The following is an 11,849-nucleotide window of genomic DNA, read 5'->3' on the forward strand; positions in this document are numbered from 1 at the left end:
CTTGATCCCACGATTCCAAGATCATGACTTGAGCCGAAATCAAGAGTTGGACGCTCAACCAACTGAGCCACCCAGGTGCTCCAAAAGTCTCTCCACCATTCTTAAATCCTTCATCTTATAGACCCATTTGCCTGGGTAGCTACTGATGGTTTCCTGTGTATCCTTCCAGACTCTAAAAAAGCATGTATATCTCTATCCTTTTAAAAACACAAATATGATCATACTATGTGTACTGTTTTGCACCTTGCTTTTTTTAACTTATCAATATTTTTAGGGCACTGTTTCATATCAGTATGTGTATCTACATCTTTTTTACTTTAATGACTGCTTAATATTCCATCCTATGGATTTATCATACATTTGTAATCAGTCCCCTATTTATGGAAATTTGGATTGTATCTTTTTTTAAAAATAAGCAAAGCTACAAATAAACACACATATATCTTTGCACACGTGCATAACTGTAGGATAAATTCTCAGAAGTGAAATTGTAGAGGCAAATAATAGCTGAGAACAGCTAATGTTTGTTGAGAGGTTCTATTCATTCAACCACCTGGCAGATGTTCACCAGGTACCGACTATGTGCCAGACACAGTTCTGCAGGTAGGAGCTACCTGTGTGAGAAAGATAGACAAGGAATCTGGTCTGGGCACTTTGAAGACATAATCTACTTCTCACAGGAGCCCTATGATATACGTACTATTATCTCTGTTTTTCAGATGAGAAAATTGGGCCTAAGAAAGGATAGTAAGTGAAGTAATTTTACTTAAGTAAACTCCCCAAAATCACACAGCAAGACTTTTGAGCAGAGGAGTGACATAATCTGACTTATTTTTAATAGGATTTCTCTAGCTTCTGTGATGGGAACAAACCGAAGATAAGGCAAGGGTGGAGAACGGGAAAACGGCTGGCAACTTTTGCAATAACACAGGCAAGTGATGATGGTGATAGGACCAGGGTGGTACCAGTAGTGATGAGTGATAGCCAGATTCTGGATATATTTTATTTTATTTTATTTTATTTTATTTTATTTTATTTTATTTTATTTTATTTTATTTTATTATGTCATATTAATCACCATACATCATTAGTTTTTGATGTAGTGTTCCATGATTCATTGTTTGCGTATAACACCCAGTGCTCCATGCAGAACTTGCCCTCCTTAATACCCATCACCAGGCTAACCCATGCACCCAGCCCCCCCCTTCTAGAACCCTCAGTTTGTTTCTCAGAGTCCATAGTCTCTCATGGTTCGTCTCCCCCTCCGATATCCCCCCCCTTCATTTTTCCCTTCCTACTATCTTCTTCTTCTTCTTCTTTTTTTTTTTAACATATAATGTATTGTTTCAGAGGTACAGGTCTGTGATTCAACAGTCTTGCACAATTCACAGCATTCACCATAGCACATACCCTCCCCAATGTCTATCACCCAGCCACCCCATCCCTCCCACCCCCACCACTCCAGCAACCCTCAGTTTGTTTCCTGAGATTAAAAATTCCTCATATCAGTGAGGTCATATGATACATGTCTTCCTCTGATTGACTTATTTTGCTTCGCATAATACCCTCTAGTTCCATCCATGTTGTTGCAAATGGCAAGATTTGGGGGTTTTTTTGATGGCTGCATAATATTCCATTGTACCACATCTTCTTTATCCATTTATCTGTTGATGGACATCTTGGCTCTTTCCATAGTTTGGCTATTGTGGACATTGCTGCTATAAACATTGAGGTGCACATACCCCTTCGGATCCCTACATTTGTATTTTTGTGGTAAATACCCAGTAGTGCAATTGCTGGGTTGTACGGTAGCTCTATTTTCAACTTTTTGAGGAACTTCCATTCTGTTTTCCAGAGTGGCTGAACCAGCTTGCATTCCCACCAACAGTGTAGGAAGGTTCCCCTCTCTCCGCATCCTCGCCAACATCTGTCGTTTCCTGACTTGTTAATTTTAGCCATTCTGACTGGTGTGAGGTGGTATCTCATTGAGGTTTTGATTTGGATTTCTCTGATGCCCAGATTCTGGATATATTTTGAAATTAGAGCTGCCAAGACTTCACTGAGATGGGGAAGCTTAGATTCAATGAATAATATTAGGAAATTAGGTTTGGGGCATGTTAACTTTGAGATGATTGTTAGAAACCTTGGTGGTGTCATCACACGGGCAGTTGGATGAACTAGTCTTGAAGTTCAGAGGAGCAGTCTAAGCTAGTGCCATAAATTTGAGGGTCCTCATCATATAAATGGCATCTAAAGCCACAGAAGTAGATGAGATCATCAGGCGAAATAGAATAAAATGGACAGGCCAAGGACTGGGCCTTTGGGTACTCTAACATTCAGAATTTAGGAAGTTGAGGATGAAACAAAAAAAAAACTAAGAAAGGGCCAAAGACATAAGAGGGATCTGGGAGAGCGTGATGTGCCGGAACCCAAGTTAAGAAAGGGGAACCCAAGTGACAGAGGAGGGGGTCCATGGTAAGTGGAGTAAGATCAACTAGGATGAAGACGAAGATTAACCACTGGATTTAGTAACATGGATGCCACTGTTGGTCATGAGAAAAGCAGTTTTGGTGGATTGGCGGAGGCAAAATCTGACTGGAGTGGATTCAAGAGTAAATGGAAGGAAAAGAATTAGTTTTGCCAAAATGGGAAGATTTGTAGGGAGACAGTTGAAAAAAGTTAAAAAAATATATATTAACACATATATAAATATATATTTATACACATATGGGAGAAACAAACTCATGTTTATGTACTGACTGAAATGATCTAATAGAGAAAGGAAATCCATGATACAAAGAAGAGAGGGGGAGAGTTGCTGGAACAATGTCCTTATATGGGAGACATGAGGCACTCTAGTCCATAAGTGAACAGGATCACTTAGAACATCATTCATCCACAGTAACAGACAAAGGGTAGGGTGTCTGGACAGTGTACAAATAGGTGATAAGATGTGGCGGGAGCCAGTGGGAATTCTCTTCTGATTGTTTTTCCATTTCCTATGAAATAGGAAGCAAAGTTAACAGCTAAGAATGGACATAGGGGAAGAGGTGTTGACAGTTTGAGGAGAGAGGAGAATGTATAACAGTTGTGTGGGAGAGCAGAAGACTTAACACCTGAGGAAATACAATGTAATTGCTAGGCAGCATTAGAGGACTACTTGCAATCATGAATTAAAAGTGAGACAACTGTGGCACCTGGGTGGCTCAGTCAGTTAAGCATCTGACTCTTGATTTCAACTCAGGTCATGATCTCAGGGTTGTGAGATTGAGCCCCGCTGTGGGCTCCACGCTGGGGGTGGAGCCTGCTTGTGAGTCTCCCTCTCCGTCTCCCTTTGCCCCTCCCCCATTCTCTCTCTCTCTCTCTCTCTCTCTCTCTCTCAAAAAAATAAAATAAAAATAAAAGTGAGACAACTGTGCATGGTTTTACATTTTTTTCCGTGTCCATTCAGGTCCTTGGGTGCAGGTACAGAGGAAGTAGAGATTTGGATTTTTCCCATCTTTGTGAGTTAGCCAGACAAACTTAAAGAAATGAGAGTCAGGTAGGGAAGTTAAGAATGTATGCAAGAAACTGATTCTGATGATTGAGTAAAAAGGGAAGTAGAGCCATGAGTTGATAAACTGAAAAAAGTGACAGTGAAAAGGAGTTGAGATCAATGGAAAGAATTGATCAAGGGATTGTCCTAATGGGGTCTAAGGTCTGTGGGAATTGGAATATCAGAAGAGGTGAACAGGAAAAAAAAAAAAAGGAGATGGTGGTTGGAAATGAGAATGCTTGAAATTAAGATCATGAAGTAGTTCAGTTATTGCTTATGGCAAGGTCTGCCAGGGTAGGACCACAAGAAATAACAGCTAGGGTAGCGCAGACAACAAGATTGTGGTAGGAAAGGTCAAGAAACTGAGCAGCAAGGATATTGGATGGATCATCTAAGTGGTCATTAAAACCATCAAGAATTAGAGCGGGGGTGGGGTGCGCCTGAGTGGCTCAGTCGTTAAGTGTCTGCCTTCGGCTCAGGTCATGATCCCCAGGTCCTGGGATCGAGCCCTGCATCGGGCTGCCCGCTTCTCCCTCTCCCACTCCCCCTGCTTGTGTTCTCTCTCTCTCGCTGTGTCTCTCTCTCTGTCAAAATAAATAAATAAAATCTTAAAAAAAAAAAAAAGAATTAGAGCAGGGGAAGAGTGGGTGAGAGACAGCTAACTGGAAGCTAAAATACACAAGGAACAAGGTGATATGACCCTGGAGTCGGTAGTGGGTGGTCCTGAGATGGTGGATCATAGAGTCTTATGACATTAGACTGAAAATTGGGGAGTTTTTTAGGGAGGAGGCAGGGAGAATGGTTCCGATTCAACAACAAAGAGGAAGGAGTATGCTTATCGCCCTTTAGGACCAGTGATACAGATTTGTGGAGGAAAATAGCTGCCTTGTTTTTATGTCCTCTACTAATTTTAAAGTTTTCATCATGGAGACCTTGAACACTCCTTGTTTGTTTATTCCAATGTTTGTTATTGTTGTGTTACAAATGTATACAGGATCTTTCTTTTGGTCTCCTAACCTCTCCATATCCCCCTTAAACTCTGAGCTGAGCATGCCACTCCAGTGAGTTTCTGGAGGTATATCATCAGCTCCGTACCTCCTGCCCAGTTCAATGCCACTGTCTTACCATCTTTCATTCTCACAACTGAAAATTAACTCCCTGCATCCAGTCTTCCGCTGAGAATCCATTCTCCACACTGCTGCTTTGGGGAGTTGTCATATAGTTGTTCAACCCCCATTTAATAAGCACCTACTAAGTACTGAGCTACATGCTCGGCTCTAATGTTCAAATCTGATGTCACTCACTTAAGGATTATAGTGGCCCCTCAATTCCTACAGGATAGATCCCATGCAAGTGGCACCCAAGTATGGCCATAGTCCGGATGCTGTCTGCCTTTCTAAGATCTTCTCCATTACCCCACAACTACCCCCTCCCCTCTGGCCATCCATATCTCACCACCAAGCTACCTTATTTCTGTCAAGTGTGGTGTTTCCCATCGCCTATTCTTGAAAAGCCCTCTCCCCTCCATTCACCACCTGCTGGGTTCCTTTCATCCTGGCAATCCAGCTTTAGTCACCTGATTAATGAAGCCTTCCTGGTTCCCCCACATAGATTGTAGTGTCCTCCCAAACCACCTGGTTTATTCCCCTACTGTATAACTTAACATACAATGTTTTAATTATTTGCTTACATCTACCATCCCCCGTAAGCTCCAAGTTCCCTTTAGAGAGTAGGGACTTTATCTTATTTATCTTTGTACCCCTGGTGTCTAACTTAATGGGCAGCGTATAGTCAGTGCTCTAATGTTAAGGAAGACATGAATTACAATAGATAACATTTATTGTAAACTCACTGTCGCCAGGGCTGTTCTAAGTGCTTTACTCATTTAATTCTTCTAAAACTCTACGAACACATACTGTTATGACCCTCATTTTTACAGATGGGGAGACTTAGAGTGATCAACTAACTTGCCCAAAGTTACTTGGTTAGTAAATTGAGGATCCAGTATTCAAACTCAGGCCAAACATACACCAGAAGGAAGACTCCCCCTGTGACTCCCCCCAGTATTCTACTCTTATATATAATTCTAGTAACAGAATAACTTCTACAATCACATTGTTGAGTATAATCCATTAAGACATCTAGGTCTTTTTCTCCCATTCTGTTTTTAGTTCCTAAATTCTTAGTCCCTTATACCTATCATTATTAAACCTGCTGCACCTTATATTTGCTCATTCCTGTAATTCCTTTTTTAAAACATTTTATTTACTTGAGAGAAAGGGAGAGCACAGACGGAGAGTGAGAGGGAGAAGCAGACTCCCTGCTGAGCAGAGAGCTTGCCCTGGGGCTTAATCCCAGGACCCTAAAATCATGGTCTGAGCCGAAGCCAGATGCTTAACCAACTGAGTCACCCAGGAGTTCCTCATTTCTGTAATTCCTGACATTTTTACAGTTGCAGGGAAGTCAGAAATGGACTCTGTTCTTTATCTCTTAATCTGTACATGAGCATTAAATTCACAAAGGAAGAGACTAATTAAGATCTTCAAATCTGCCGCATCCAATAGAGGGTGTTCCATTTTTCAATTAAAGAGGACTGTTCCCTCACTTCTAATGATTTACCTTCAGAGGGAAATGCTTTTGTGCTAAATGTATATGTGAATGGCTTTCCACCTTACTTTACTGAGTCTTTATTTTCCATGTTTCTTTGGTTGCCTGTGTGTATTCATAGATTTGTCTATGTTTACCTCGAATACTAGACCTATCTTCTTTACTTGCAGGGATCCCTCTGCCCTGGAGTCCTTCCTTCCACTGTTCTACACTGATCCTTGGTTTTCCATACCATAAGGGGCTCCTTTCCATGAGCTCAATTCCTTGGAGTGAAGATGACTCCAAGATCTCTGTGGGCTCCCACAAAGAAGCACAGTCTGACCTGGAAAAATTCAGCCTCACTGTGACCTCATTCCCCATCTAGATGATGAGTAGAGATTCAACTAGATTTTAGGAGCAGCAGAGAAGTCACTATTCTGACCAGTAATGGGAACCTAGGCTGCCTTTCCTTCCTTCCTTTCATGTGGCCCTCTCTTTTTCTCATGTCTCTCTCCCCTTCCATCATCCCTACCCCCATCCTGCTGCCTGTTTATTTTTAAAGACTTACCTCCTAGGTCCTGATTGCATAGCTCATAAATATTCAACATTCCCTAGAAGCAACCTCTGAATGATATTTCACTCCTCAGTGTTATTCTTTCATCTAATCAGAAATGGGGCTTGACTTTTCCAGGGTCATTTGCCTCCACCCCTGAACCCTGCACTTATCAGCATGGGGGCTTTATTTTCCTCTGCATGATCTTAATCATAAAGGAACTGCCCACTGTAACTTTGGAGCCCCTCATGGGCTCCAACCTTGATAGGCCCTGAGACTCCTACCTCTAAATGTGAGAATTCTCAAATATCCCATGATGAGAAGGTTTGCCTATTCTAGGACAATAGAAGAAGAGAACGGATCTGGAGTTATGACCCAGGTAGAAAAATTATAAGCACTGTGCTTGACACGTAGAAGACATTTAGCAAATATTTTCATTGTGTTGAATGATTTCCTATATGCATATAAAAATGGAAAGAAAAATAAGCCAAAATATAAGCAATGTTTGGTGAGGTGTGAGGGAATATCTACAATTTTTCCATCTTTTCTCCATTTAAAAATATTTTGTTCATTAATAGTGGAAAATATAAAAGTATCATTTCAAAGGTGCTAAGTAGAGGAAGGAGGCAGGCAGATTATGAGTCCAGGACTGTCCTCGGGACAAAAAGCTCCCACTTCAGGGGCACGCTGGAGCAGCCCAAGCCCAAGGCCGCAGCCAGTCTCACCTTTCCTTCACTGGTTTGGAGAAAGGATCAGCAAAGCCCCCACTCTTTGCACTGGGGGGCAGGAGGGAATGGAGACAGGAAATAGGAAATAAATGCAGGGAATCAAAGAATGGTAGGTCCCTTTGCAAATATCCTCCCCCAAACCTCCCTTTATGACATCTTACCTGTCTCTAGCAAAATAATTGGTTGGAAAGTGGTTCAGAAGACAAACAGGATCAAGAAACAGGGATGGAATCCAAGAATCAAGGAAAAGAAATCTCTTGGTAAGGTTCTAATATTAGTTGAGACATTGGAGACTCAGGGCCAGGCTCACCCTTTAATGCTCTGCCCAAAACACACAAGAGGACCTAGGTTGGCAGAGGTTGGGGCCAGTGTGGACAGCAATGGCTTGGGCTAGTGTCCAAAGATACAGTTTCATGGCCCCCATTTAGGTCCTCTTTGGGCACAGCTTAGGTTGGAGAAGGGAGTGGGAAATATTCTATGGGGCTATTTCAACCGGGTAGGGCAGCTGTCAGAGGAAGCTGTAAAAGTGTGTGTGTGTGAGGGGGGAGGGATGGTGTGGGGACAGAGCCCATGTGTTTTGGGCTCTATTAACTAACTCCCTCCCATCCATCACAGCCTCCCCCCGGGGGCCGCTACTGCCCTGGCAGCTGGGTCACCCCGGGGAGGCTGGGCTGGGGGTCCCTGAAGGGAGCCAGGCTTCAGGCAGAGCAGCGGAGACACATGTGTGCCTGGCTGGGTTGGGGCTGGCGCCTCATTGAGAAGGGGGCTCTCCAAGCTGGGCTTCATTAGGGCAGTGGCACTAATAGGGGAGGGGGTGCAGGGGGCCGGGCTGACAGCCAATTACTTGCTCGTCTGCATTATGGATTAACCCATCTGGGCCTGGGAGATTGGCTCTGAAAGGGGCACAAAAGGGGGGGCGTGACCACAATCACACACTGAATTATCCCGTCTGAGCGCAATTGTCCACCAACAAACGGGGCCTCAGGATGGGTGACCCCCTTGGGTTCTCTCCATCCCCCACCCCTTGCCCCACAAGAAGAACCAGAGATAAACTGCTGCCTGGTTAAAAGGCAGGGTCTGGGACAAGGAGAACAGAGATGCCATTCCAGAGACGCAGGGGCTTTAGGGGAGGAGGCTGGGTTTGAGATTAAGTCAGAGAAGCCCAGAGCCAAGCAAAAGTTCCCCAACAGACTTTTGCTCGTCACTCCTCCACCTCAGAGGGAAAGCCTGCCAGAAGAAACTCACCGATCTGGAATGCCGAGCAGAATCAGAGAGCGGAGGGCCTCAGCAGCGGCTAAGGGGCAGGAATGAAAGGAAGGACCCTCAGAGTCAGGTGTCTCGCTTCTCACCCATCACCCCTTCTAAAGCTAATTGATTCCAGACATGAATAAGGGGTCCTCAGATGGGGTCTTGGAGGACCCCTGCCCTGCTCTGGCATCCCTGATGCTCTCCCAGTGGGAATGCCCGCACCCTCCCCCACACCTCCTTTCTCCAGGAATAAGCCCACGTGCTGGGTGATGGAGAGAAGAATGGGAGGGGGCGGCAGGCAGGGGGCTCTCTCTGGCTAATCCCCTCATTACCATCTCATAATCAGAATCACGCTTTCAATGTAAATGGGGATGTTAAATATTGGTTTCTCTAGACACAAGCTCCTTTGGAGAAAATTACTGATGCTCCCCCTTTTGCCAGTGCTGGCCAGCTCCCACAGTGAGGGGGGTGGTGTGGAGCGTTAGTGAGGGCTGGGGGCTTAAGAGTCCGGTGGCTGATGGGGAAGGTGGGGGGATCTGACAAGATGGGGCAGACTGATTTGTTTTTAGTTGGCCTGGGCGGCCTCAATTTCCCCAATTCCGCAGAAGAAACTCATCCAGAGGAAACTGGCTTTTTTCAAACTCACCAAGACTTTGTTGGAGCTGACTGGCTTCTGGTCTCAAATCACTCTTGACTGGAGATCAATATGGAGTTGTGGAGCCCAAAGTCAGAATACTGGAGTAAAGGAGGTGTATTCATTAAGGAGCTCAGGCGCTGTTGCCCATTGCTAGAAACTTCTGGCATACCGCAGGGAAGTGACCTAGGCTCTCCTTCCAACCATTTCCAGATACAGAGCACATCAACTTACAAAGGCTCTTCAAGGCAAAGCTTCGTGCCCGTCCTTTCCCATCAGCCCCATGAAATGGGTATGGCAGTCATCATTCCCAATGGGCAGGCTCGGAGTCCTCAAGCAACCCACCCAGGTTCACACGGCAGGTCAACAACAAATCCATGTTGGAACATGGTTCTTCTGAGTCCAGCATCATCCCTTTGTGCCATGCTCTATCCTTGAAAATTGAGGCGACTACTCCTATGCCACTTGGGGGGACACAGAGAACACTGGGTGTGCTGCAGTCTGACCATAGGAGGGTGTGCATGGGCGGTAGGTATGGGGGGGCAGGCAGAGGTCATTTTCTGCTCTTCTCTGCCAGCATAAATTAGGACACAAGGCCCCAGACTGTTGGGGAGGCCGTCATACTGCCTGTTCTCTCTCTCTCTGTTCAGAGGCTCCATCCCTCACTGCCTCCTCTCCACCCTGGGTTCAAAACTGGGAATGAAAAAATTCATATCACTATTGCTGATAGGGGCTTCTTTTCAGTTTTGCTTAGCATTTTACAGTTTTCAAAGTCCTTCCCGGGTGTTATAGGATTAGATCCTTAAAACCACCCTATGAACTTGCACCATCACTTCATGCTTAAGGACATAGGATCCTGAATCACACTAGATTTACTTGCCAGCCCCACTGCTTAGTAGCAGGGTGACCGCGGGTCGGTGGTGTCACATTTCCTGCCTCAGTGTCCTTTTCTGTGGAACACAGATGATTATAACAGAGCCTACTTCCTAGAGTTGCTGGGAATAATAAGTGGGATTATACATGCCAAACGCTTAGACTAGTGTCTGGCATAAACTAAGTTCTCAATGTTAGCCATTTTGAGGGGGGTAAGGAGCATGACCCAATTTGACAGATGCAGCACCCGAGGCCCAAAAGATTAGGAATTCGGTTAACGTCCCTCGGTTGGTAACAGCAGAGCTGATTCTTCAAACCGGGTGGGAATTACATCTGCAGGTGGTCTGGGACTTCTGCCCGACGTTCCTCAAGGTGAAAAGAAAAGGGCGATCTTCCGAGGTCCTTTGTTGTGTTGTAGATGGCAAGGGCAGGTTTTCTGTTTAGCCAGGTTAGGCCCACGCGGAGGCAGGAGAAGCGAGTTCCCCACTGTGGCTAGCCCGCGGCGGCGGAGGCGACCCGTCCCCTCCCTGGGCCGGGGGCGGCGACGGGAGCCAGGGGCACCATGTGGCTTGCGCTAAGCCTCTCCTGAAAAGAGAGGGCGGGAGATGCCTTCGGAGGGCCCCCTTCAGGGCCTCCGAGACGGCTTCCGCTGCTCAGCTCCCTCCGTTTAGCTTTCCCCTCATTAACTCCCCGGCCTCATTAATCAGCCGCGATGAAATGCGCCCCCGGGAACACTACCCGCCAGCTCCACGGTTTGGCGCTTTAATTATCCTCCCAGCGGGAGGAGGCGGGGTGGGCGACGTGCGCCCGGGGAACGCGCGCACACGCACACGCACACACACCGGCCCGGCGCGCGCGCACACAGGCTCGCGCGCGCGCGCGCGCGTACACACACACACTCACCAGCCCGCGGATGGCCAAGCCCAAGCAGGTCCTGGGTCGTGACCCAGCCAGGGCAGCAGACACCGGGCTCGGTTCCCAGGATGCTGCATCAGCCCCAGGTAGCACTAGCGTCTCCTCGGCATCTGTCGAATGAGTCTACTGTGGAATTGTCATTTGCATGAAGTCCCCTCCCTACGAGGAAGGGGGAACTTCTGTCCCCAAAAGTCCACAAACCTTCAGTCTCTCTAGTCTAATTTCATTTACTCATCAAGTCCTCGCTGAGCCGCCTGCTGTGTGCTGTCGTTTTAGGTGTTGGAGACACAGACACAGTGGCTTCAGGGAGTTCCCACACCATCCAGGAGGGAGACAAATGAAGAAAAAAACAACCCAACTTGAAAAAGCAAAATCAAAAACCCACCAAGGCAAGGCGAGGTTCTTAAAGGAAGCACAGGATGCTATAGAAGTGCAGAGAGGGACATGGAATGCAGCCAGGGCCTGCCAAAAAAGGTTTCCTAAAGGGATCAAAGCTTGAAGTGGGACTTAAACTCTAAGTGGGAGTTAGCTGGTGAAGGAGTGGTGCCTAAAGAAGCAAATCACAAATACAGGGGACAAAAGCTAGACAGCACTGTGTGTGCAGAGCCCTGTGGGTAATTTGATCTGGTGGAGGACAGGGTCCTGACCAGGGGACAGCAGGAGGTAAGGAGGCAGATGTGGTAAGACCCAGGTGAAGAGGGGCCTTGTATGCTATGCAGAGGTTGATTAGATCTAACCTAAAGGCAATGAGGACTGACGGAGAGATTTTAAAGCCAG

Source organism: Eumetopias jubatus, unplaced genomic scaffold (genome assembly GCF_037043125.1).
Source record: "Eumetopias jubatus isolate StellerSeaLion01/CBP00866 unplaced genomic scaffold, mEumJub1_p1.0 scaffold_13, whole genome shotgun sequence".
Taxonomy (NCBI): Eukaryota; Metazoa; Chordata; class Mammalia; order Carnivora; family Otariidae; genus Eumetopias; species Eumetopias jubatus.